General features: G+C 39.4%; 1 protein-coding gene across 1 annotated transcript in view; it reads right to left on the bottom strand.

Annotated features, from left to right (window-relative positions):
* The window catches only part of IPO11 (importin 11), a 204,860-nt gene extending 187,686 nt beyond the window's left edge, over positions 1–17,174 (bottom strand). The window contains exon 1 of the mRNA XM_070357518.1: positions 17,005–17,174. The gene's annotated coding sequence lies outside the window, so the exon portion shown is untranslated. The remainder of the gene's footprint in view (positions 1–17,004) is intronic.
* Positions 17,175–22,798: the final 5,624 nt, after the last annotated feature.

Below are 22,798 nucleotides of genomic sequence, written 5' to 3'. Positions count from 1 at the left end.
AGAAACCCCACACCTATGTTAAAACCAGGCATCCTTTGCCTTTCAGTGTTCCTATTAATTATCAAGACCCTGGGGACAACGAAGCAAACAAATTAAATTTGCCTAGGTTTTCTAATTAATCATGCATACACTGAGGTTGTTTTGATTTTCATTATTTTGAATAGTTTCAAAATCATAAGCAAGAGGAAATACTCCTTATGAGCATTTTATAAGCTCTTAACTATACTACTGAAGAGAATTATTCAAAATCTAAATGCATACTCCTTTTTTCCCCTAAGAACAATACAAAGAAAGGAGAAGGTGAAAATTAAAAGGGCAAGTCGCCCTTCTCACTATTTCACAAGTCGGTCAGTTCAATTTATTCATTACTGGAACTACAATACTCTTCGATGCTATTAAAGTCTAAATAATCTAGCAATATGTGACCAAGAGCCTAAAACACTCAGACCTTGTAAGTGGGCTTTCTAAGCTTGATTCTGTAAGATATCTTCCCAATTCTGGAAAAATCCAAAGTCCAAAGATAACACAGATGTGCCTACAGTTGAAAACAAACTAATTTTCATTAAAAGAAATAAATAAAGAAAACCCAATACCTCTGCCTGTCACCAAAAAACAGACTTCTCAGGCCTGCATCAACTTTAATTCCAGTCATGACAATTTTTTAGTCTACTACATTACCTGTGTTTATCCTTAGTTTTAGGACATTCCACACAAACAATAATGCCACCCTACTATTAAAAATTAAAGCCGTAAGTAAACTGAGAAAAAGAAAAGAGAAGTTGAAGGAAAAAGAATTTCAAAATCAAAAAAGGTTCCCTCAGTGATATAATTTATTCAGGCATAGATCAATATGGATGCTAAAACCATTAAGTGAAAGAAGAGCTGTTGGGGAACAGGATATTCCCAGTGTGTCTAAGTATCATCCCACAGATTACTTGCTAAATGCAATGAAGAAATAAACCTTTAAAATGAAGGGATCTGTCAGTCACCAGGTCAATCAAGAAAGCAAATTTACTACAGTATCACCAACAGCTACACAACTTGAGCTAAGTGCCTTCTGAGGTGATACAAAAAGAAGTATACAACCTCATCTCTGAAATACCAAAAATGATCAGCAACAATCGAATCAGTACTCTAGCTTCCATGTCCAGTTTAAAAGAAAGAAAGGAGGACTTCCCTGGTGGTCCAAGTGGTTAAGAATCTGCCTGCCAAAGCAGGGGACATGGGTTTGATCCCTTGTCCAGGAAGATCCCACAAGCTGCAGGGCAACTAAGCCTGTGCACCGCGATTACTGAGCCCGCGTGCTTCAACTGCTGAAGCCTGTGCGCCTAAGCTGGTGCTCCATAAGAGAAGCCAGCACGGCACCGAGAAGCCTGTGCGCCTAAGCTGGTGCTCCATAAGAGAAGCCAGCGCCGCACCGAGAAGCCCGTGCGCCTAAGCTGGTGCTCCATAAGAGAAGCCAGCACCGCATTGAGAAGCCAGTGTGCCTAAGCTGGTGCTCCGTAAGAGAAGCCAGCGCCGCACCGAGAAGCCCGCGGCGCCTAAGGGTGCTCCGTGTGTGCCTAAAAGCTGGTGCTCCGTAAGAGAAGCCAGCACCGCATTGAGAAGCCCGTGTGCCTAAGCTGGTGCTCCCTAAGAGAAGCCAGCGCCGCACCGAGAAGCCCGTGCACTGCAATCAAGTGTAGCCCCCACCTGCTGCAACTAGAGAGAGCCCATGTCTACGAAGACCCAGCACAGCCAAAAATAAATAAATAAATAAATAAATATATATTTTTTTTTTTTTTTTAAGAAAGAAAAGAGAATACTTCAGGAACGATGGCATGAAGAGCTCCATCGATCCTCTCCTCAGTATAATAACTGTAACTGATAAAAGTTACAAAAAGGAACCATTTTCAGTCTCTGGAAAGTATGTTTAAGGACACACAGCAAACGCAGAAATGCTTACACAAGAAATACTGCTAAATTTTGGTAAAAATAGCAAGAATCTGTGGCATTTGAGCCACAAGCTCACTGCTGCTCCCCAGAATGACAGAGGCTATCCTCCAGGCAGAATGAGCCAAGACAGAAGGCTGCAGTTTCTCCCCACAAGGGGCAGGCAGCCAGCATTTCTCATCTGCCCCAGATACACACTGCAGCTGTGTTCCAGACAAGCACAGCCAAAAGGTCTGGGTACTCTTCTGCCAGCCTGGCAGCACTCACAGGTCAGAAGCTCTACCCCAGGACTATCAGGCCAAGCACAGTGGGCCTCAATCATGCCCACCCCAGGATGCTCAACCACAAACAGTAACAGCTGGAGATTTCAATACTCCACTTTTTAAAAATGAACGGAACATCTAGAAAGAAGATCAACAAGGAAATATGTTTTGAACAACATGATACACAAACCAGACCTGACAAACATCCCACTCGACAACAGCAGAATGCGAGCAACCATTCATCTCAGGCGCACATCAAGCATTTCCAGGAGAGACCTTAATGCTAGACTGAAAACTTAGTCTCGACACATTTAAAAGAACTGAAATCATACAAATAAGTTATCAGATTGGAATCAGAAACAAAAATACGGAAATAACATTCACACTTCCAGATTTCAAAGCTTACAATGGAGCTACAGTAATCAAGACAGTGTTGGTACTGGCAAGAGGCCAGATATACACATTAATGAAACAGATTTTAAAGTCCAGACAGACCCTTACATCTAAAGGCAAGTGATTTTCAACAAGGGCACCAAGACAATTCGATAGAAAAAGAACAGTCTTTTCTACAAACAGTGAGGGAACCACTGAATATCAACATACAAAGAATAGCTGGACCTCTTCCTTATACCATTAACAAAAATTAACTCCAAATGAATCACAGAGCTAAGCATGAAGAGTTAACTCTATAAAACTCTTAGAAGGTCTAGCAGTAAATCTTCATGACTTTGGACCAGGTAAAGCATTCTCAAATATGATACCAAAGCACATGCAATTAAACCAAGAACAATTATAGTCATCAAAATTTAAAACTTTATCAAACAATACCATCAAGAAAGTAAAGACAATTCACAGAATGGGAAAAAATATTTGCAAATTGACTAAACTAAAGCATTTGACTGTGTGGATCACAACAAACAGGAAAATTCTTAAAAAGATGGGAATACCAGACCACCTTACCTGCCTTCTGAGAAATCTGTATGCAGGTCAAGAAGCAACAATTAGAACCAGACAAAGAACAATGCACTGGCTCAAAATTGGGAAAGGAGTACATCAAGGCCGTATATTGTCACCCTGCTTATTTAATTTACATGCAGAGTGCATCATGCCAGGTTGAATGAATCACAAGCTGGAATTAAGATTGCCAGAAGTATCTACAACCTCAGACATGAAGATGATACCACCCTAATGGCAGAAAGCAAAGAGGAACTAAGAGCCTCTTGATGAAGGTAAAAGAGGAGAGTGAAAAAGCTGGCTTTAAAACTCAACATTCAAAAAACTAAGTTCATGGCATCCAGTTCTATCAATTCATGGCAAATGAGTTCGGTTCAGATGCTCAGTCGTGTCCAACTCTTTGCAACCCCATGGACTGCAGCACGCCAGGCTTCCCTGTCCATCACCAACTCACAGAGCTTGCTCAAACTCATGTCCATCGAGTTGGTGATGCCATCCAACCATCTCATCCTCTGTTGTCCCCTTCTCCTCCTGCCTTCAATCTTTCCCAGCATCAAGGTCTTTTCAAATGAGTCAGTTCTTCGTATCAGGTGACCAAAGTACTGGAGTTTCAGCTTTAACATCAGTCCTTCCAATGAATATTCAGGACTGATTTCCTTTAGGATTGACTGGTTTGATCTCCTTGATGTCCAAGGAACTCTTAAGAGTCTTCTCCAACACCACAGTTCAAAAGCATCAACTCTTCCGTGCTCAGCTTTCTTTATGGCCCAAGTTCCAGTCTTTGGCTACTTGACACAAGGAGCTGATTCACTGCAAAAGACCCTGATGCTGGAAAGACTGAAGGCAGGAGAAGGGGTAGAGAGAGGATGAGATGGTTGGATGGCATCACCGACTCAATATACATGAATTTGTGCAGACTCCAGGAGATGGTGAAGGACAGGGGAGCCTGGTGCGCTGCAGTGGGGTCTCAAAGAGTTGGACACAATGTAGCAACTGAACAACAACAATATCTGATATGTGACTTATATGCAAAATATATAAAGAATTTTTACAATTCAAAAAAGATATCTAATTAAAAGGCAAAAGATGAGGGGAGGTTTCTCAACCTTATAAACACTATCTACAGAAAACCCACAGACAACACCATACTTAATGGTGAGAAACAAAGCTTTCCCACTAACATCAGGCACAAAGGAAGGCCATTCCCTCTTACCACTCCTTTTCAACATGGACCTGGAAGTCCTTCATAATACAATAAAGGTAAGAAAAGAAAAGGTATATAGATCAGAAAGGAAGATCAAATCTGGTCTGTCTGAAGATGACATGATCATCTATGTAGAAATCTGGAAGAATCAACCAAAATCTCCTGGAACTAATGGGCAATTTATAGCAATGTTGTGGGATACAAGGTGAATATACAAAAGTCAAATGCTTTCCTGTATACCAACAATGAACAAGTGGAAGTGAAAATTAAAAACACAGTATCATTTACATTAGCACCCCCCAAAACTAAATATTTAGATATAAACTGAACAAAATATATACATGATCTCTATGAGGAAAACAACAAAATACCAATGAACAAACTCAAAGAACAACTAAATAAATAGATATTCCATGTTCATGGATAGGAAGACTCAACACTGTCAACATGTTACTTCTTCTCAACCTGATTTTTGGATTTTGATTGGAACCAAAACTCAAAAAAATTTTCTTACAGATACAAACAATCTGATTCTAATCTTTACACAGAGAAACAAAAGACCTGGAGTAGCCACTACAATACTGAAGAACAAACCAGGAGACTAACATTATCCACTTCAAGACTTACTGTAAAGCTACAGGAATCAAGAGAGTGATTCTGGTGAAAGAGTAGACAAACAGATCAATGAAACAGATTGGAAAGCCTGGAAATAGACACCCATAAATTCAATCTTTGACAAAGGAGCAAGGGCCAAACAATGGAGGAAAGACAGTCTCTTCAATAAATGGTACAGGATCAACTGAACCTCCATATGCAAAACAAAACAAATCTAAACATAGGCTTTACATCTTTCACAAAAATTAACTCAAAATGGATTACAGACCTACATTTAAATATAAAATTCCAGAAAATAACCTAGGAGAAAACCTAGATGACCTTGGGTGTGGTGGTTTGTTTTTAGACACAATACCAAAGACCCAATCCATAAAAGAAATAATTGATAAGTTGGACTTCACTAAAATTAGAAACTTCTGTTCTGCAAAAGATAGTATCAAGAATGAGAAGACAAACCACGGACAGGGATAAAATATGTACAAAAGACATATCTGATAATGAATTATTATCCAAAATATAAAAAGAACTCTCAAGACTACCTGGTACTCCATGGGGTCACACAGAGTTGGACACGACAGAGTGACTGAACTGAACAAGACTAGCTGGCAGTCCAGTGGATAAGGCTCCGTGCTTCCACTGCAGGGGACTCAGGTTCAATCCCTGGTCAGGGAACTAAGATCCTGCTTGCTGTGCAGCATGGCCAAAAAAAAAAGAAGAAGAAGAAGAAAAGGCAAAATGCATGCTGCAGTCCCTGGGGTCACAAAGAGTCGGACGTGACTGAGCGACTGAAGTGAAGACTCAACAACAAAAAAATCAAACAGTCTGATTAAAAAACAGGCCAAAGACCTTAACAAACACCTTACCAAAGAAGATATACGGATGTGAAAATAATCAAGAAGGTGCTCCAGGTCATATGCTATCGGGGAAACACAAATTAAAATGTCAATGAGATACACTACACCTATTAGAATGGCCAAATGGTAGGCAGCAAGAACGTGGAGCAACAGGAACTCTCAGACATCGCTGGCGGAAGTACAAAATTGTATAACCGCTTTAGACGACTGTTTGGTGGTTTCTTAAACATACTCTTACTATACAATCCAGCCATTGCATCACATGGTATTTACCCAAAGCAGCTGAGAACCTTTGTATCTACACAAAACCCTACACATACAGGTTTATAGCAGCTTTATTCCTAACTGCCAAAACTTGGAAGTAATCGAGATATTCTTCAGCAGATGGATGGATAAATAAACTGTGGTGCATCAAGACAATGGAATATTATTCAATGCTACAAAGACAGGATCTACCAAGCCACAAATAAAAAAGGATTGAGAAACATGTGGAGTGACTTCAGTTTGAGGAGATGAAATGTTCTAAAATTGTTGGTAGTGATGACCGCACAAGTCTGTGAATATACTAAAAATCACTGAATTGTATGCTTGCAGTGAGTGAATTGTATGGTCTGTGCATTATATCTAAACTAAGCTGTTATTTTCTTTTAAGTGCTCTAACTATGTAAATGCCGAAGTTAGCACAAGACCAAGAAAAGTAACTGAAGAAATGAAAAACATGTGGCTGAAGTATTAATAAGTAATGTTAATAAGAGCAAGAAAGAGTAATAGTTTAAGAAATTAAAGCAAGATTAAAGGACATAAGACTTATGCAATAATCTGGAAGGTTCCAGAGATGCTCAGTTCAGTTCAGTCGCTCAGTCGTGTCGACTCTTTGCGACCCCATGAATCGCAGCACGCCAGGCCTCCCTGTCCAGCACCAACTCCCGAAGTTCACTCAGACTCACATCCATTGAGTCGGTGATGCCATCCAGCCATCTCATCCTCTGACGTCCCCTTCTCCTCCTGCCCCCAATCCCTCCCAGCATCAGAGTCTTTTCCAGTGAGTCAATTCTTCACATCAGGTGGCCAAAGATTGGAGTTTCAGCTTTAGCATCATTCCTTCCAAAGAACACCCAGGGCTGATCTCCTTTAGGATGGACTGCTTGGATCTCCCTGCAGTCCAAGGGACTCTTCAAGAGTTTTCTCCAACACCACAGTTCAAAAACATCAATTCTTTGGCGCTCAGCTTTCTTCACAGTCCAATTCTCACATCCATACATGACCACTGGAAAAACCAGAGATGCTAGTCCCATTCAAATCCACACTGCACCATTTGAATTCACTTCAGTTTCTCAACAGGAAAACTCTCCTCCATACGTGCATTATAGGTTGTTTAGCATCCTTGCACAGTATACATAAAGACGGTTTTGACTCGAAATGCTTCCATGTATCTCCAAATACCTTTACGTTAAAGAACCATCAGAGCGATTGAAAAATTCTCTACAAGATGTCATGCAGTCAAAGACTGATCTACTTTGGGATAAAAAATACACAATAAAACATAGAAAACAACAAGAAAGAGAGGAGATATTCCCTTGCTTACTCTTCTCTACTCCTAAAATATTCTATCTATTCAAGAGTTTCAAAGGACCTACAAACTCCTTAGTGGTAGAAATCCAAGTTTAAATCCTAAACCAATTAGAATTTTAAAAATGGTCTTTTTTAGTCTGTTGTGTAATTAGAGGAGTATCTATAATGTCAAATAAAAAAATACTACATAAAATATATGCAGCAAAGCTATATAAATAAAAAATGTCTAAGAATAAAGACAAGCGAGAAACAGAATTATAAAACAGTACTGTTCTAAAGTAGTCCCAGAAGTTAGAGAGATTTTAACAGTCTACACATTTCACTTTTATGATGAAAAATGATTTTTTTTTTAAGGCCAAGAATTTTCACTTTATATCTATTCTAAATTTGCATGGGAATATTTGCTTGATTTCTCTTCTGTAATCCTAAAACATTCCAAGAGCTTCAAATCATGATGTATTTCTCTTGACAAGCACATACCAAGAGATCATGGTGATATATTAAATATGCACATTTAAGTAGATAATGTGGTCAATAAGTGCACTCTCATCAAAACATTCAGGAGAAAGCTTACAAACTTGGTTTTCAGTAGCAAGAGTTGATAAGCAATAGTTCTGCCATATTTACCTAGATCTGTGATAGCAACATTTACCAAAAGACAATCCTCCTCATGAAGGGGACTTTGAGCCTTATAATCCAGTTTTAACTATAAATATTCATCTCTAAAAATCTTTATGAAGTGATGTCAAGAGTTTAAAATATTTAACAGACTGAGAAAAATGAAACTAACAAAAAACATTTTTGATTTATTACTTTTCTTTTACATAATGCTCCACATACATATATATTGTACACTTTCATCGCATAAAAGGAAAATAAATTTGTGTTTGTTAGCAATAGTGTGTTTATCTTTAATTCCACTTTGAAGTCTTTTCATGTTCTATGAAAGCTTCCACATCAACATACTCCTTTACCAGAAAATGTCCTGCTGCTGCTACTGCTAAGTCACTTCAGTCATGTCCGACTCTGTGCGACCCCATAGACGGCAGCCCACAAGGCTCCCCCAGCCCTGGGATTCTCCAGGCAAGAACACTGGAGTGGGTTGCCATTTCCTTCTCCAATGCATGAAAGTAAAAAGTGAAAGTGAAGTCGCTCAGCAGTGTCCGACTCTTCGCGACCCCGTGGATTGCAGCCTACCAGGCTCCTCCGTCCATGGGATTTTCCAGGCAAGAGTACTGGAGTGGGGTGCCATTGCCTTCTCCGAGACAATGTCCTACTAGGATGTAAAAATAAACTGATTAATCTGCAGTGCCACCTGATGGTGAGAAGTAAGTAGCACATCCCAAAGAGTATGTTCAAGCATCCTTTTCCCTCAATGACGCGGGAAGAGAAGGACACTGCGATTCTCTTTAGTGACCACCTGGCCAGGACAACCATCTGCAAGGTGGCAGGGAAACTTCCTTAAACCACTGTCTCTACTTCTTTACTTGAACGCTGCATCATGAAAAATACTCTCATCTCTAACAAGAGAAAATGTGAGATGAAGATACGTTTTTGAGCTTCATACAAAATAAAATGATGGAACTTAAGAAAATGTAATATTCATAAGCAACGTTTTAGCATAAAGAAGACTGAGAAATTGTGGAAGAGGAAAAGGCAGAGTGATAAGAGGATCAGGATGAAAACCCCTAAAGAGAAAAACCTCGCAGTAGTCCACATTTGACAGGACAAATGTTCAGAAAGACGAAGAATGGCGAAATACAAGCCATTGAGAGTGACATAATAACTTGAAAGCTCCAGTTTTCCTCCTGGAAGAATAGGCACTAGGCAAATAACTTGAATGAAGAGTAGCCTTTTTGGTGAAATGTATAAACAATGCAGTATTTACCATAAATTACTGGAACATCCCCTACAGAGAGATGAGGGGAAGGTGTCATTTTTTCAAAGACAGTTAAATGCCTGCAAGCCAAATCATGATCTACAGTTCAAGTCTATGAAAAGAAGAACAGAAGGCAGAAAACATAATCTGGAGGAATTATGGATAGGAAATATTACAAAATTGCTAAACTGCCTGGGGTCAAAAGCAAACTAGTCAAAGATGTGTCAAGGAAGAAATGAATTTCTGTGAAAACTAGGGGAAGAGCTGCAACATAATGAAAATAGAAAAGTTATCATACTAAAAAGCTTAAAGAAATGGATATTTTCATTACTGTGAGAAACCAAAATCTTAAAGCAGTTTGCCCAAAAAATAATAGTTAAATTTGAATCTGACCAAGCTTCTAGACAGCACGACCAGCACAGTTAGAGGGGAACTAGGCGGTGGTCAGATGAAATAAGAATGACCATGAGCTGGTAACTGTGAAACCTGGTGGTGAGCAGACAAGGTTCATCAGACAATTCCACCTACTTTTATGTATGTTTTTAAATGGCAGCTAATGGAGAATATGAAAGCTGCTCATTCCCGACAACACGTGCTCTGGGAATCTTTAACTGCAGTGGATGTAAAGTGCTCCTTCCTCCACACCATTCTTACCTACAGAACATACTTCTATTACTACATCTATTTCCTTGTTAATTTGAGTCCCACCTACAAAATTAGGAGCTGCATAAAGGCAAGAACTGTGTCTTATTCATCTATACCTGCCTGCACCTAATATAATATGTCAAAGATGTAGTAAATGCTCAGTAAATGTTTGAGGAACTTAAGGCAATAATGTGATTACAATTTCTAAGAGTGGAAGGCAGGCTTTCAGAAAAGGTGAAAAAGAGGTGAAAGAAACAACGTTTCTGGAAGTACAGGAATTACATCACAGTAGAGAGAGAAATATCTATAAAAGATACTACAAAAGTAAACAGTCTGCTGAAGGGCTAAAAAACAAATGAAGGAATAAACGAACCAACAGTTCACTCAGTATCGTCAGCTACTGAAATGGGGCACACTAAGCCAATAAACGACAACAATGCTTTTCACTGGGAATATCTAACATCCTTTGTTCTAATCCTGTGCTCTTCATCAGGTTTCTCATATTTACTGGCTTATCATTAGACTTTCCCACATTCATTCATTCAAATATTTATTGAATACCTGCAAATGCCAGACATTATTCTAAGCACTTAGGATACAACAATGCACTAAAAAGGCCAAAAAAAAAAAAAAAAAAAACTCTGTTCTCAGGAAGAGTATATTCTAGTGGGTTGAGACACAGAATAAATGTGTAACCTACATTGTGTGTAAAAAGGCAGTACACAGTGCCAGGATGCAGCTGTGAGAGAAGTCCCATCCAATAAACCCACGTATTGTGCCGTACTGGGAGTTTTCAGTAAAATGGCATTGAAAAACGTCAGGAAGTCTTTTGCCTGTTTGGTATACATGGTCGTCCCCATGACTGAACATACCCTCATAAGTTAAGGAACTTTTCCTCAACAACAGTGACACCCACCAAGGCAACGCTGAGCAGTGAGGCCCCAACTAGTCTCACCACCACCTTCTTTGACATCTCTCTAGGTGAAAGGAAAAACACATATTTGTATAAAAACTGCTAAAGAACAGCAATTATGCTTACTGGTTTTAAAGTTCCTTGTCTGATGCCAAAGAAATGAGAAGGAAAAACTGTAAGTGTGATTCTGGACAAGACACTGTTCTTTGGGAGTAAATAGCACAGCCCAAATTTAATAGACCATAACTGACCAAATTTTAGTCAAAACTTTTTGCTAACTGTTAAGGGATCATCAGTCCTCTACAAATGTATGTATCTTTGACTAGTAGTTTCCAATTACTGATCCAGGATATCGTATGATTTGTCTTAGAAGAATCTCATAATCTTGCTGTGACAGTTTAGCCTGAAGAGTCATTTGTATTTATAAAAATTGATTCATTAAAACATGTATAGGCTGTATACCCAGTAGCATCTTCAGAATTAACAACTGTTCTACATTTCATCACTAAGATAATATTTTGCATCATTAAAATAATTTCCTATCACCTTGGAGCCATCTATGCCACTTCTCTCAACAGTAAAAATATCTAATTTAAGCATTCTGTTTTACTGGCCAAGAAACTGCATTCAAAAGGTAAAAGAGATAAATTGTGAATCCAGTATGGCCACAGGCAAATTAGTGACATGTCTGGGAATTTAGAATTCAAGCCTCCCATCACAACCCCATACTCTCTACTGATCACCCAATTTTTTCTTTTAATTGGACTGGTGTCAAATACCAAGTGAAATTAACTGTTTTTTAAAAATCTTTAGACTTGAGAACCAAAATACAATAAAGACTATAGTTTATCTTCCTGATAAATATTACAGCAAAACTGAAAACCTAAATTAACAGTCAATGAAAACACAAGTTAAAAAGCTTAACATTAGAAGAAGAAATTGTAAATGACTAAGAAGATAAAGGATTACTATATAGAATATATATGGAATGCCTGTAAATCAACAAGAAATAAAAAACAGGACGAAGGATATATAGAGACAATTCACAGATGGGAAAAGTCAAATGGTCACCAAGTATCGGAACAGACAGCCTCACTGGCTATGAGGAATTTTTTAAAATTGAGATATTACTTTATAATCATCAGACTGGCAAAAATTACAAAGTCGAAAATATTCAGTCTTGCAAGAACCTATGTAAACAGAAACCTTTAAGCACTGCTGCTAGGAGTATACATTAGTAAAGGTACTTCAGAGAGCCATCTCGCCATTAGCAGTGAAATGTGTGTGGGGGGGGTGTGGGTGTGTGTGTATGTATCCTATGATCAGGTAATATCCTATGCCCAGCAGTTCCACACTTGAAACTGTAACTAAAGAAACTCCTGCACAGGCTTACAAGGAAGAGAAAAGGATAAGGGTGTCTGTCTTGGCACTGTCTACAGTGAGAGCTAGAGACAATACACTACCCCTCTTTAATGGAATGGATACATAAAATATATCTTATCTTCCCCCTGTAGAATGTGTTCCCTCTGGCTGGAAAATTCTTCCCTCTAGCTATCAGCATGTCTTGCTGTTTAGCTTCAATCCAGTTTCTGCTCAAACTGTCAACTAATCAAATAAGTCTTCCCTCACTGCCTAATCTAAAATATAAAATAGCTTTCCCTTCAATCAAGAAACTCTCTAATCTGAATATCCTTCCTTCTATTTTCTAATCTTCCATTTTAATATTTTTAACTGTCTGATATTCTAATATACATGTTTTTATTGTCCAGAATCTCGATTATAATCTAAGATCTAGAGACCAGGGACTTCGACTTGTTTAAAGGTACATCACCAGAATCTAGAAGTAGTATCGGGCACGAAAGAGAATGATGAATAAATATTTGTTAAATAAATGAATCTAGTGACTAAATCCCAATCTCCGTGTACAGCTGTGTAAAGTCAAGTCTTTGACGTTTCAAACTCACTCAGTCTAACCTCCAGAATATGTAACATTCACATTTTTTTCAACTTTCTGCTTATTCAAATTCCATTCACAGTACTCAGCAATAAAGCAGGAACTACTCTGAGAAATAAATAAGAGAGTCCTTCAATTCAGTTCTAGAGAGGAAAAAAGACAATTACAAAAGACATTATAAAAGCTATACTAAGCTGTTATTGAAGAACACTCAGAAGACCTAACTCACCCTAGGAACGCTAAGGGAGGCTTCCCAGAGAGCAAGGCCGCATTTGTGCTGAGTAGAAGTTATCCAGATGAGCACACACGGGTATTCATCAGACAGGGGATGGGTATGTTTGAGGCAAAACATACAAACATCTCAACTTTAAAAAAACATCTAACCACTTCTGAAGAACTGTAAACAATTCAGCATGACAAAAGAATGTGAGGCAGGAAATAACAGAAGGTGAAAGCAAAAAGCAAGCAAGACGCAAAGCATTATGTCTCTATTTCCTAAGCCTGGTAGTTTGGATTTTTATCTGAATGCCTGCATAAAAGGACTGCAGAATAACAGTACAATCAACCTACAGAAAAAGAAAGGGTACAGAGGGGTGGTGCACTGTCAGAAGCAAGGAAGTTTTTTAGAAGGTTTACACAGAAGGCCAGATAATACTGATAATCTGAACCAAGGTGGTAGCCACAGAGAAAAAGTAGATGAAAGAGATGAAACAAGATTTGGTTAATTAGTATATAGAAGAGTGAGGGAAGGTCGGCACATCAACGTAATAACAGGGAAGAGTTAAGGTTCTGGGTGTCTCCAACTGAGTGACAAGTTGTACACAAGAATCACAAGAGGAAGGGAAGCAACTTCAGAAAGGGTGAGATACACAGTTTTTTTGACATGAGTTTAAGGTGTCTTACAACAACCACAGTGCGTCAGTGCTTAAGGGCGATGTATGCTCAACAGAGATTTGGGAATCATCAGAATAAGGACAGAAGTTGAAGTCATAACAGATGAAATCCTTCAAATAGAGTAGGCAGAGAGGCAGAAGATAGTACCCCAGAGTGAAATGAATGTTTAAAGTGGCCAGAGAAGAGAGAAAATATACCAAGGAAAGACTGACCAAGATACAGAAGGGACGTAAGCAGACTACAGTGGCAGAGAAACGTAAGAGAATTTTAAGGGGACAATCAGTCAAAATGTCAAAAGATTTACAAGATTCCATTAGATTTCAGACTAAAGAGACCAATAGTGACCATCACCCCATCAAATTCAGTGACGGCAACAGATGGCAGCCTTCAACACATCGAAAAATAAATAAGTAAGTAATAGGAAGGTGGAGAAAATGAATATAGACAGCTCAAGAAACTTAAAAAAAATTATTACAGATAAAACTGAAGAGGAATCTAGAGTGAAAAGAGTATATTTAAGATGAGTGCAGTACGTTTAAATCCTAGTAAGTTAGAACCAGTTGAGAGTAAAATGGATAACCAACCGTTATGGACTGTATTCCCCAAAATTCATATGTTGGAGCCCTAACCCTCAGTATCCCCAATATTGAAGATAAGATGTTCGAAGATGTGATTAAGTTAAGTGAGGCTATCAGCATGGCCTCTCATCCCGTGTGATTGGTGTTTTAAAGAAAAAAAGAGACACTAGAGGCTCTAGTGCTCAAAGGTTCAGCCACGTAAAGAGGCAAAAAGAGCGTGGTCATACGCAATGCAAGGAGAGAGGCCTCGGAAGCAATCAATTCTGCACTAACCTTGGTCTTGGGTTTCCAGCCTCCAGAACTGTGAGAAAATAAATTTCTGTTGTTGAAGCCACCCAGTCTGTTTTTTTGTTATGTCAGCCCTAGCAAACGAATACATCAAGTAAACACTGTCCCTGAGGGGAAAAAAAATCCAGAGCACAATTAGAAATGAACAGATAAAGGTGGAGGAGTACGTGGGTGAAAGAGGGCAAAAGCAATGATGTTCCCAGCAATTCCTCTGTGAAGCAGAGGCCAAGATTATCCAGGAAAGAGTGAGGAAGGAAGGAGATGGTGGGCTAGGAACCACCATGGGAGACAAGAGTAATTACTAAAGACATACAGGATTAGTAGGCTGCCTTTCCATTAGTCAACAAATGTTTGTTACTGAATGAATACCTAGCTGTCATTCATGAATGCTTTAGTTCAGTTTTGATAACTAGCTAAAGAAATGCATTATAGTGAATCAGAACCTGAGTTAAAAATTTAGATAATATGTGACCTTATGCAAGTCACTTAGCACTGCTGGGCCTTTAGCTGCTTCAACCAGACAAATCAGACTTGATACCCAGCATAAGATCACCTCAGATTAAAAATAAAAAGTGCTATAATTTTTATGCAGGTTTGTGCATGACCTTGGTCTTCAACTTTTACCAACCAACGTAGTGTGCCCTTAGGCTATAATGTACATTCACGTCATCTGGAAAGCTTGTTAAAATGCAGATTCTGATTCAGTAGGTCTGGGTTAAGCTGGAGAGTGTGCACTTGTAACAAACTTCAGGTCATGCCATACACCACATTTTGAGCAGCAAGGGTAGAACACTGATCCAGCTCAAGTTCTACAAAGCTTTTAACTGTCGACTTATCTGTAATCAGCCTGATATTTAGAAAACCAAGCAAAAACACTCCAGATTCACACCTGCCCAAAATGTGTCTTGCTGTTTCCTAAAACACTCTGAAATTAAGTGACAGTCCCCATTTGGTGCAGACAGGAAAAGAAAGGAACTGTCATCAATAACACTAAACTAGGGAAAGCCCAAGATTAAATACAAACACACACACATACATATATACAACACAAAGGTTAAAATCTATCTAATCACACATATTTTCTTTCTCAAACTATGAACATTTCTGGAAAAACACACGTACTTATCTCTAGAAAGATTTTCAGTACACTTTAACTGCCAAGGGTCTACAAGGATTCTTTTGCATTCTAGTTTGATCCTGAATAATCTTCACCTATTTATTTATAACATCCAATCATTATTATCACAACTAAATTCATTTGTGTTGAGTATTTCCTTCTGCTTTAGGAAGTGTAACTAGGGCAGCGACAGTCCAGCTGCCCTAAGGCTGTAATATACTGCCACAAATCACTGCTATAATTAAACTGTTTCTTTTATTCCCTGTTTTAGGAGTTACAGGGGGAAAATTCCACAATCCTACTACACCAATAGGGAGAGATATTCAGTCTAATTTCACAGAAAGCTTCTTCAGTGACAAAAGATGCAAGGGAATGTCATGAAAAGCATGTCGTAGTAACACTGCCTTTAACCTGAAGCCTCAGTAATGAATAGAGAAGTCTGAAATAACGTGAAAATGAAGGAATGAACTCCCAATCCGTGAAAAAAAATAAAAAGCATTACGGCTGTAAACTGCTCTTCCTTATTCCCTTCTGAAGAATAGACAAACTGCAAGGGCACTACCGCACTACAACCGAGCTCGTTCAAATGGGGTGGGGAGGGGAGATGTCAATTGCAATCTTGGCTCCAGGAGGCAATACAGCAATCCTACCTATGTAGTCAAGTTAATCTGAAAAGATAATGCTGCCCTCTTTCACCACCACGTTCACAAAAGGATAAAGAAAAATGACAGATGCAATGGGCCTCAATATAGTATTGCTGAATCACAAATACCCTCAAAACCTGCAGAAGAAGCTGGGCTCAAGCACTGGCGGCCATACCTTAGCAAGTAGGTCCTCTATGAAAATATAGAACTTCCTTCACTTTTTCTCTAAAGGCAAGCAAGGATCTAATAGTCAATTAAAGCTTTCACAGCATTGCTATTAGCAGCAATGTCGTGGATGCAATATGCAAAAACATACAAGGATTTTATACTAAAGACGACCACGATCTCTGCAAATTAGCACCACCTATCCCCCAAGGGCAAATGCACCACCCTAACCCGCAACGGCAGCCACAATGAGCATCCTACGTCCTCATTTTGACACCCAGTCCCTGTTTCCCCGGACCCTGATTCCTCCGCGATCATGCTTCCCGCTGCCAGGCTTACTGGGGCAACCTCGAGCTCCCAGGGGTCCTTAAAGTAACAGAGAGCCAAGCCTGCAGGCCGCCCTCTTCTCGCTACTGCTATGCCTGGCCTCCCAACAGCCACACGTTCTTCCCTCGCCTCTCAGGTCTCCGCTGCCCAGCCCACTCCTCCCTTCCACAGGCGCGCGCTCTGAGGCTCTCAAGCCGGGGCCTCACTGTTTGGCTCGGTCCGGAATAGTCGGTCTCTCCCGCTTCCACGCCCCAACACGAAGCGGCGTCGGCTGCTTCTGCGCCCCACGCTTCCAGTCCACACGCCGCCGCCTACTGATGCCGAAAGCGGCTTCTAGGAACGCGCCATGTTCAGCGTCGCGGCTCTAAACGACACGGGCGCGTGAATACTGCGTCACGGACACCGGAGCGCGTGGACTAGGCAAAGGGAGAAGATGATAGGAGAACGGAGAAAGGAGAGGGAGGAGCTTTCTCTTCGAAACCAAAGGCGCCGGCCATCAAAGGTAGCACTGTGCGCTTGCGCAATATAGGGAGCTGGGACCCCGGACGCAGCGCAATCTGTAACCATGGAAACCATAGGTTCGCTGTGCCCTGCTCCCAGGAAAATCAGTTGTTTCCTGGGTTGATTGAAGCTTAAATCAAAATAATTTCCCCTTTCTGATTATGGATATCAGCTGCCAAACTGCACTGTTTTACAGATCTGTCTAAAGAGAAAACATTTAAAATAATCCTACTCTCAGCGGTCAACCCTCCCACGTATATTTATTTTTTAAGGTCATACACTTGCTTGGTGGGCACTTTAGCCCAGAACGATGAGGAGGCGGGGGCGAGGGGGGAGATTAAAATGAGATAAATCCAGTTATCTTTGCCTCTGCTATTAACTAGCTTAGTGACCTAAGTGTTCTTACATTTAGAAAAAAATTGTTGTAAGGAAATAGTCACGTGTTCATAAGGATTAATAATAATAATTTTTTTAAAAGATGGATAACAATCATTTAGAATGTGCCAGATACAGTTCTAAGATCTTCAGGTGAATCATTTAAATCAGGTGAATATTTAAATTCTTAAAACAACCGTATGAGATGCTTTTTACTGTGCCGACTTTACAAATGAAGAAGCTGAAGCAAGGAGAGGTCAAGTAACCTGTGAAAGTTCACACAGCTAGTAAGTAGCAGTGTTACGATTTGAATCAGACAAACATAAGCCTTGCATTACAAGGATGTCCATCACCTAAGAGCTGTTTTTCAAAGTAAAAATATTAAAAAGTACCTAAATGACCACCAAGAAAGGAATGATTAAATCATGACAGATGTATGTATAATACAAATTGTCAATACAATGCAAACATTAAAAATTATGTTGAAAAATAATCTGAAAAAGAATGGGTATGTAGAGGTACAGGCTTCCCTGTGGCTCAGTGTAAAGCACCCACCTGCCAATGCAGGTGATGCAGGTTCAATCCCTGGGGCGGGAAGATGCCCTGGAGAAGGAAATGGCTACGCACTCCAGTATTCTCACCTGTGTTGAATTAAAAAAAATAGTCACAGTCTGAAAGTTGAGAGTCATGTTTCATTTGGCCGAAATTTTTAGGACTTAAGGCTGGGAGGAAGCATCTCAAGTAGCCCTGAGAGAACTGCTTGGAGGAGGTGGGGTGGGGGAGTGGTAGAAGTTTGCAATAAAGTGCAGGCAGTCTGAACATCAAAAGTATTTTTGTGAATTAAAGAAAACATATCCCACGTTAAAAAATTTGGTATTTAAAAAAAAAAATTTGGTATTTTTCTATGTTTGGGAAGATGCAAGAGTCTGGGCTCACTGAAACCATTGCTTTCATATGCATCTTAGCTATCCTGAGGCCAGTATTCTGTGTTTTTCAGATACCGAGTACCTCAGTGCTCACTGTAGGGCCTGGCTGCAGCCTGATGGCTGCCAGATGGTGCAGGTCTTCTCCTGTAGTGCCCTGGAGGGCTGGAATCGCTGATGACTGTGACATCCTTGTTCACTGATGTGGCAGGAAACACTCCATTTCTCACATGGGAAATCCCATGGACAAAAGAACCTGGTGGGCTACCGTGCATGGAGTTGCAAGAGTCGAACACAACTTAGCAGCTGCTGCTGCTGCTAAGTCGCTTCAGTCGTGTCCAACTCTGTGCACATAGACAGTAGCCAACCAGGCTCCCCCATCCCTGGGATTCTCCAGGCAAGAGTAGTGGAGTGGGCTGCCATTTCCTTTTCCAATGCATGAAAGTGAAAAGTGAAAGTGAAATTGCTCAGTCGTGTCCGACTCTTAGCGACCCCATGGACTGCAGCCTATCAGGCTCTGCCACCCATGGGATTTTCCAGGCAAGAGTACTAGAGTGGGGTGCCATTGCCTTCTCCTCATTTGAGTTTCCAGTTTATGCTGCTCATCCATAGATCACACATTGCATAACAAGGCTATAAGGAATATGCAACAAAGTAGAGAAAAGATTCCAGTTCCAGTTCCAGTTCAGTCGCTCAGTAGTGTCCGACTCTTAACCTAATTTTAATTAAGATGAAAAAAATCAGTTTAGGAGGCTCTTTTCTCTTTGGAATAATGGGTTCTTCAGATATTGAAGGAAAGCTGTAACAGAAAAATGCACATAGATACATTTTCCCTACAATTTCAGGGCACCAAATTAATATGCACTTGGAGGTCCTAGCTTCAGCTACTATGAATGTAAAGTCTAGTAGGAAAAAAATGTGTACAGCTGGATGAATAATTTCATATAATTGCATTTTGTTGCTATATTCTCATAGTCTCAGAGTCTTTGGAGGAAAAAGACAAATATTAATTTAAATTAAATAATCACTGGACTGTTCAGAGTATATTTAAAATATAAATATATATTCAGTGCTTTTCCCCAAAAACAGTTGAAAACTAAAAGAGAAAACAGAAAGTTGATGAAACCAATGCTAAGTTAAAGATACATCAGAGCTTTCCTCACCCATCAGTCTCAAGTAAGTTCCAAGATACAGATAAAGATGATAATGCAACTCATTGGTCTCAGTAATTGTATTATGATTACTAAGTTCTAGATCTTTCCTGTGCACCAGTTACTGTTCTAAGTGTTCTTTTAAGTGTTTGACATTAAACTGAAGACATCACATATGATTTAATTATCCTCATCAGCACCCTAGATGGAAAATATTCTTTGCTTTATTTTACAGATTAGAAGATGATGCAGGACTTTATAACTGGCACCAGGTGGTGCCAGTTATAAAGAACCCACCTGTCAATGAGGGAGGCATACGAGATATGGATTTGATCCCTGCATCGGGAAGATCCCCTAGAGGAGGGCATGGCAAACCACTCCAATATTCTTGCCTGAAAATCTGATGGACAGAGTAGCCTGGTGGGTTACAGTTCTTGGGATTGCAAAGACTTGTTTTCCTAACCTGGTAAACTTCAAATGAGTTAATTTATAAGCAGCTAAAAAAAAAAAGACTATATTATAGAGTTGCCTAAGACCCAATTTTACCCTGGTCCACTGAAGCAACTTGGCAGGTTCATATGAATTAAGTAATTCCAAATTCTTAGGTGAAGGGGCACAGTGTAGATAGAATAAAAGAGCCAAACCCCAGTCCCTGAAATCTGTGAATATATTACTTTTCATTGGAAGGACTGATGCTGAAGCTGAAGCTCCAATACTTTGGCCACTTGATGCAAAGAGCCGACTCATTAGTAAAGACCCTGATGCTGGGAAAGATTGAAGGTGGGAGGAGAAGGGGATGACAGAAGATGAGATGGTTGGATGGCATCACCAACTCAATGGGCATGAGTTTGAGTAAACTCTGGGAGTTGGTGAGGGACAGGGAGGCCTGACATGCTGCAGTCCATGGGGTCGCAAAGAGTTGGACACGACTGAGCAACTGAACTGATAATACTTTTCATGGAAAAGGGACTTTGCTAATATGGTTAAATTAAAAATCTTGAGATGGGAATGTTATCTACTGGACCCAATGTATTCACAGGGGTCTTCATAAGAGGGAGACGGGAGTATCAGAAAGAGAGAAATGTGACTCCGGGAGCAGAGGTCACAGCGACGTGTGCCATAAGTCAAGGAATGCAGGCAGCGTATAGAAGTTGGGAAAGACATGGAAATGGATTCTCCCCTACAGCTTCTGTAAGAAACTCAGTCCTGCAGATGACTTTAGACAGCTGACCTTCAGAACTCTCAGACAATAAATCTGTTTTTGTGGCACCAGTGGTAAAGAACCTGCCTGCAAATGCAGGAGATGTAAGAGTCACAGGTTCAACCCATGGGTTGGGAAGATCCCCTGCAGGAGGATACAGCACATCACTCCAGTATTCTTGCCTAGATAATCTCATGGACAGAGGAGCCTGGTGGGCTATGGTCCATAGGGTCACAAAGAGTTGGACATGACTGAAACAACTTAGCACAACACTATTTGTGATCATTTTTTATAGTAGCGATAGAACACTAATATGTACTCCCAAGTCATAGGATTTCCAATTTGCTACACACCATTTAATATTGCAACTAGGGTAAAATCAAGTCTTGGGCAGCTCTATAATATAGTTTATTTTAGCTGCTTATACATTAACTCACTTGAAGTTTACCAGGTTAGGAGAATAAGACTTTGAGGAACTAATTGGTCTGCCCTTGGTGATATAATTTCGCAGCAGATTCAGTTTTGTTTATAATTTTTTAAAAACTTGAAACAATATGTCTTTCACTAAGGACTGATTACATAAATTATGGTATGTTCATACAATGGAATACTCTCTACCTATCAAAAATGGTAACATGGATTTATGCCAGTTAATATTAATGACTTCCCTGGTGGTCCAGTGCTTAATATTCTGTGCTTCCAATGCAGAGGGTACAGATTCAACCCATGGTTGGCGGGCGGGGAGGAACTAAGATCCCTGTATGTCATGCAATGCAGCCAAAATTTTAAAAAATAGTTTATCACGTTTAATTAGATAAGGACAGTAGCTTAGATGTAGATTTCACTTTCTAAAACCTTTTTGTATAATCTAAACTTTTTTGCAATGTTTGAGTATTACTTTAATAATCAAAGAAAACTAACAAATAAAATATTTCTCCTTTGGAAAAAAAATATAAGAATACCATGGACCTATGTATTTTTTAAGGTGAAATGACATTTTTTCATATTCTACTGATAAGAATGAAAATTGTTTTAGAAAATAATCTATTAGTATATCTTCAAAGACTAAAATGATCATATATTTTGACTAAATAACTCCGTTCTTGGATATATCTACTAGGGAAATAATTCAAAGTTTAGAAAATATTTTTCATAAATGCAGTAAAATGTGTATGGATCTATTTTAACAATAATAGTATAGGAAAGATTTAGTGAACTCTTACACATTCACAAAATGAAATCATCCACAGCAGCTTTCAATATTGATTATCAAGATTGTATAATAACTGGGAAGTGTACTTTTTATGTTAACTATCTTTGATGGGAAAAAACTGTAAATTATATGACCTCAACTATGTAAAAATATGTATTGGTAAAACAATAGGAGAAAAGTCTATATAAAAATGTTCACAGAAGTTATCCCAGAATAGTGAGATTAGAGTAACTTTTTCTTCTTTTTTCACCTTCTGTATTTTTCAGGATTTTTTCAAGTTAAGTTTTTGGTTTTGTTATTTTTACAATGTAGTTGTCCTATCTTTGGGGCCCAGGAAAAAGAAGGGGAAAACAAATTAGTTTTACTTACTTCATCTCTGTCATTAATTGTTACTTTGCACACTATTCTTCAATTCATAGTAACAAAGATTTAACTTTGTAACTCCATACTTTAGAATTCACTTAAATCTCATTTTATTGTTGCTGCTGGGGCTGCTAAATCACTTCAGTCATGTCCGACTCTGTGCGACCCCATAGACTGCAGCCCACCAGGCTCCACCGTCCCTGGGATTCTCCAGGCAAGAACACTGGAGTGGGTTGCCATTTCCTTCTCCAATACATGAAAGTGAAAAGTGAA

Source organism: Bos mutus, chromosome 20, assembly GCF_027580195.1.
Source record: "Bos mutus isolate GX-2022 chromosome 20, NWIPB_WYAK_1.1, whole genome shotgun sequence".
In the NCBI taxonomy this organism is placed as follows: domain Eukaryota; kingdom Metazoa; phylum Chordata; class Mammalia; order Artiodactyla; family Bovidae; genus Bos; species Bos mutus.
Note: the sequence above shows the minus strand (reverse complement) of the source record. Positions and strands in the feature narration are given on the sequence as shown.